The sequence below is a fragment of the Bison bison genome, unplaced genomic scaffold (assembly GCF_000754665.1).
Source record: "Bison bison bison isolate TAMUID 2011002044 unplaced genomic scaffold, Bison_UMD1.0 scf7180017864451, whole genome shotgun sequence".
Lineage (NCBI taxonomy): Eukaryota > Metazoa > Chordata > Mammalia > Artiodactyla > Bovidae > Bison > Bison bison.
The window spans coordinates 5963754-5969753 of record NW_011495013.1 but is presented as its reverse complement, the minus strand read 5'-3'; the positions used below and the strand labels follow the sequence as shown (position 1 = coordinate 5969753).

At 36.5% G+C, this 6000-nt stretch overlaps 1 protein-coding gene across 1 annotated transcript in view; it reads left to right on the top strand.

The window, feature by feature from the left end:
• GABRA2 (gamma-aminobutyric acid (GABA) A receptor, alpha 2) overlaps nucleotides 1-6000 on the top strand; it is a 141218-nt gene that overhangs the window by 4509 nt on the left and 130709 nt on the right. The gene's annotated exons all lie outside the window — the stretch shown is intronic.

The following is a 6000-nucleotide window of genomic DNA, read 5'->3' as shown; positions in this document are numbered from 1 at the left end:
ATTTTTTCTATACAGGTAAAGGAAATTAAGCTTGGCTAATATGTTAATTTTTAATTATCCTTTAGCATAGTTGGATGATACTAAGGATATTAGGTGTAAATAGGATAGATGTGTAATTCCTAAAAGAATTCTGGGTTAAAATAGTGTTACTCATCAGTTCTATATATATATATATACACACATATATGTGTGCAGATATATGAATGCACACATTTATCAAGTGTATGTTATACTGATTAGGATATTCAGTTTAATAACTAATTCAAAATTAAGACAAATTAGCTGAATGCTTAGTACTGACCAAAGATTTATATAGTTAGCCTGATTATTACCCATTTGGCAACTTTGCCTTTTTAAATTGCTTGAAGAGATGTGTAGTGACTAAATACCTGGATGTCCATGTCAATATTGTCTTTGAAAAATATAAAAGATGGTTAATTCTATACATATTTGGCAATTGTATAAATCATACAGTCATTGCCCAGGAGTCAGAATAGTTGGAAAAGATTCAAGTTGTTCTAAGTAATATGCCATTTAATTGCTACTAGTTTTGGACTTGAATCCTGAGTGGTACCTTGCATTTTAAGAGGGAAGTGCTGGGAAGGAATAACATCAGAAGTACGGTGTGTTCTGTCTCTCAGAGAGAATTCAATTGTTTAATATACACTTAGTCTATTAAAAGTAAAAACTAATAGAAAAAAGTATTTCCTTAGTAATTAACATGCCTAATGACCATGAATATAAGGCATTACTGTCCATGTTAATATATATAGCAAGGAGCTAATGTCAAATTCATACAATAGACGTGTGCCTAGCATGAGGCTGTCATAGTTTATGATGGTGGTTTGAGAGGTAGATTGCACTAAGGCAGATATGTTTTCCAAGGTATAGATTTTATTATTTTTAAATAAATCATGTGCTGTCAAAAAAACTTAAAATATTTGAGCTAGATCTTGGATTTTGTCTGTGAGTTTGTAGGAGAAATATTTATACTATCAGTGTGTAGTTGGAACATAAAAACTACCTGTTAAAGGACATGGACATTGCCATTTATCTCTTCATATTTCTTTTTAAATACCTCTTCCATTCTTTTTACTTCCATTAGCAGCATTTGAATAGAAATCCTTGTCACTCATTCTGTAGGTTAATGCAGTAGACGAAGTGGGTTGTCAGCTTCTTGCCTGGTGACTTCCTTCCCCAGTCCTTCTCTGACATTGGACTTGTGCTAATATTTCACAGTCACATTAGTCTTCTGTTAGTCAATACTTTTCATATATTACCCTCTTGTCTTGCCTACATAGTCACTCAGTCATGCTCAACTTTTTGTGACCCCATGGACTATAGCCCTCCAGGCTCCTCTGTCCATGGAGATTCTCCAGGTAAGAAGACTGGAGTGGGTTGCTATGCCCTCCTCCAGGGGATCTTCCCAACCCAGGGATTGAACCCAGGTCTTCCGCGTTGCAGGAGGATTCTTACTGGGGAAGCCCAAGAATACTTGAGTGGGTAGCCTATCCCTTCTTCAGAGGATCTTCCCAACTCAGGAACTGAACCAGGGTCACCTGCATTGCAGGCGGACTCTTTACCAGCTAGCAACCAGGGAAGCCCCTCTCATCTTGATCAAATGCCTTTTATAGCTCCCCATTGCTTTCTGTAGACAATGATGAAGAGGAAGTGGAAGGAGTATAGTCCTTGCATGCACATTGATCTAGATTAGAATTCCTGCTCCATCTTCACACTTAAAACCATCCTTGGCCTGTTTCCTTCTGTTTACAATGACATGATATATTTACTTTCTGTATTATAGGTTTGTTGAAAGGATTACATAAATAAAAGTGTATACCAAAGCAAATGCCAGGTACTAGCATTTAAACTCAATCAATTCCTTTGCTACTTCCATAGGTTCCTACTTTGACAATCAAAACTTTTACAGTTTACTTCTCTGGCTTCATTTTTACTTTGTCACTCATGCATCCTGCACTTCAAACACATCTATCCATTTCTCTTGATAATCCATTCACATCTCCCTTGGCTGGCTTCCCTGGTAGCTCAGAAGGTAAAGCATCTACCTGCAATGCAGGAGACCCAGGTTCCATCCCTGGGTGGAGAAGATCCCCTGGAAAAGGAAATGGCAACCCACTCCAATATTCTTGCCTGGAGAATTTCATGGACAGAGGAACCTGGCAGGCTACAGTCCATGGGGTTGCAGAGAGTTGGACACAACTGAGCGATTAACACACCCTTGGCGTTTGATCATATTAACTCTTTCTGGGGAATAATTCCTCCGAGGAATCATTCTTCCTCCTCCTTTCTGCTGAACTAAACTTTTCCTGTGATGACCACCTCAACACGGGTCCTTTTGAGTAGCACCCTTGATTGAATTGAAACACCCAGATTCAATTTTCTCTCTGCTGAATTTCTTTAGCAGTCGTTGGCTCTGTATCTCATTTGGTACTTATTATGTGCTATCTTGGATTATTTATTATCTTTTTATGTGTCTCTTGTTACCTTAACAAGATTGTAAACTTATTGAGGCAAGATATTGTATCATAAATCCTCTGCACTCTCAGGAACTAAATATTGATTTGCATATGGTAGACATAAAATAAATGTTGATTGCTTGATTAACTTTTCTGTGACCAGTTAATCATCTGTAAAATGGGATTACTCACATCTGGCTGACCTTTTGAGTTGGGAATGTTGAGGGTATATGTTGAGCATCATGCTGCAGGAAGGTGGTGTGTTTTGGTGAAGAGAACAAACTTTAAACTGCGGAGATTTTAGGTAAATTCTCAGCTCGGGTACTGAGCAGTCCTGTGACCTTTCAGTACTTCATCTCTCTGGGGACACATCTGTTGTCTATAAAATGGGATTACAATGATTATTATTAGGGTTTTTGATGATTATTAATTATAATGATATATGCAAAGGATTTAGCCATGACTGGCCTATAGTAGAGAGTTAATACATAATAACTGGAAGGTTTTCAAAACCTTAGTAAATACAGTGTTGTAAATTTCAGTTATTATTGTGGTTTCCTCTCTGTTCAAAATTCGTAGCCTGAACATCCATATGTTATTTCAAATAAAAAGTTCTGGGAAATTATTTGTATCATTATGTCTCAGAAATTAATAATAAGGAGGGAATGGGTTTGAGTCAATATTTCAAACTGAACATCTCTATATTGATGAGTAATCTGGATAATTAAACTCAATTATTATTATATTTCCTTAGTAATGAAGTGTAAATGAGTATATAGGAAAGAGAAATCAGTTTGGGACTTACATACATGATGAAAGTTGTACAATATATTGAATGATAAAATTTTAAGATATTTAATAATCAATTATGAAGTGAAATGTTAGATGCTCAGTCATGTCTGACTTCTTTTGACTCTATAGACTTCTATAGTCAGGCTTCTCTGTCCATGGAATTTTCCAGGCAAGAATACCGGAGTAGGTTGCCATTTCCTTCTCTAGGGGATCTTCCCGACCTAGGGATCAAACCTGGATCTCTTACATTGCAGGCAGATTTATGCAGGCAGATTAATTAATCTTTTTCTTCTTCCAGTTTTATTTAGGTATAATTTACATCTAGCACTATAAACATTTAAGTTGTACAGAACTATGGTTCCTCTTTAACCTGTAGGTCCAAAGACATTACTCAGCTGCTCAAAATCCTGCAATGGTTTCTACTTCAGTCAAAATAATACACAAATGTCTTTTGATGGCCTCCAAGGCCCTGCATGATCTGTCTTCCTATTTTTTGCCTCTCCTCACACCACTCTCCTTCTTGCTAAGACTACTATAGTCACATTGGCATCTTTTCTGTTCCATGAAGACACCAGCATATTCCTTGTAGCTTTTCCCCTATTTCCTCTGCCTTGGGTATCCGTTGATCTCACCTTCTCAATAAGGCCTACTCTGACCAATAAAATAAATACTATAACATGTTAATCCTCTAGCAATTCTGATCCTTCTTACTCAGTTTCAGTATTTTTTTTCCCTTTTTAAATTTGGCTCTTATTATTTTTTAATACACAAGATAATTTTTTAATCATTATGTTAATTGCTTATTTTGTCTCTTTTGCCAGAATTCAGGCCAATGAAGGTAGGAGTTTCGACCAGTTTTATTATCTGGTCCTCAAGCATCTATATCAGTGCCTGAAACATAGAAAGTGTGGAATTAAATATTTCTTGAATGAATTTTAATTTTATTCTTTTATTTAGTATACTTTCATGAAAAGAATAAACTATAGAACTTACCTTATCCTTAAAATCATCTGAACAGTTTTATTTCCTTACCTTACTGGTCTTTCATTGTCAGCATCAGCATATTAGGTTGACTTTTTGTTGAATAGAAACAATTACTACACCAGTTATTCCAGCTCTTGCCTTATGTTAATTATGATTCTGCTTTGAACCACCTGTGTGTCTTTGGATGATTTATTAATCCCATCTGTGACTTCACTAATCCCATCTGTGACTTAATCTACTCATCTGTGAAATTGGAGGAGAGAGTCTACTTAGCCTATATATGTCACAGGGATAATGGCACGGTTCAACTAAATTAAAAAATTTTAAGAAAATATGATGTGGGGTACAATTGATAGCTATTAGTGTTGTTAGGAATAAGAGAGGAGAGTTCTTCAAGGAGAATGTCATCTTAGAAGGTAGTATCCTTGAAAACAGAGGAAGAAAATATTGGTAGATCTTGGTTGGCTTGAAAGTGAAAGTGAAAGTCATTCTGTTGTGTCCAACTCTTTGCGACTCCATGGACTATACAGTTCATGGAATTCTCTAGTCTAGAATACTGGAGTGGGTAGCCTTTCCCTTCTCCAGGGGATCTTCCCAACACAGAGATTGAACCCAAGTCTCCCATATTGCAGGCGGATCCTTTACCAGCTGAGTCACAAGGGAAGCCCAAGAATACTGGATTGGGTAGCCTATCCCTTCTCCAGTGGATCTTCCTGTCCCAGGAATTGAACTGGGGTCTCTTGCATTGCAGGTGGATCCTTTACTAACTGAGCTATCAGGGAAGCCCCTTGGTTGGCATACTTTATTGTAAATCTGGAAACATATCTATCAAGACCATATATTCAGACTAGCTAAAACTAACCACTGAATCAGTTTTTCCTTTTATCTTCATTTTACTCATTGGAGCTAACAACTTGGGTACCACCTATGAGTTTTCACATTCCATAAGAGGCTTTCAAATTGGTAGCTGAATCAAAGGAGCAACATTTTTTTTCTTTTTTGGCCATGTTTATAGGGTCACTAAGAAGATGGATGTTTAGACAGGCCTCATATATTTATGACAGCTAACATTGACGGTGCTCAACAGTGACAACTATTAGAAATGACAAAGCTTGGCATCTAAATTATAGATTCAGTCTGGGAAATCTAGATTGAGTACCATGTGCTTAACTGCATTTTGATAAGCTCTTTTAAGGAGCTTGTCTAGATAGAATCTCTTCTCTAGTGCTTTGTTTTGTCTTCTAAAAACTTGAAGAAGCTTTATGCTAAGGCCATGAAGAACATGATGTCAGATTATACAGTTAGGATCTGAGTGTCAGGTTCCAACTTCACTCTTGGATATTTTTCCTCCAGCTGTAGAGAGATGGATGTTTCTATGCATTTTACTACTCTCGGATTTATGAAACTAAAACATAAGATATTCATTGGACAAAAATTAGTACAAAAAAAGTCTGGTCTCTCGCAGAACCTAAGAGAGAGTATGATTTCAACATTGCATAATATTACTTTGTGAAGAAATGGTTTAGGATCAGTACCTCTGAATAGCAACATCTTTGAATTTGAATTCTGTTGCCACACTATATTAACTACAAAACTTTCCACTCAACCTCCCTTTGCTTTGGTTTCTGTATTTGTAAAATGTATCTGACTTATTGGTTTGTTAAGGATTTAATGTAACCTTTTTTGGAGTGTCTGACAGAGTAGGAACTCAATACTTGTAGATATTCCTGTCATTGTTGGTTCTACT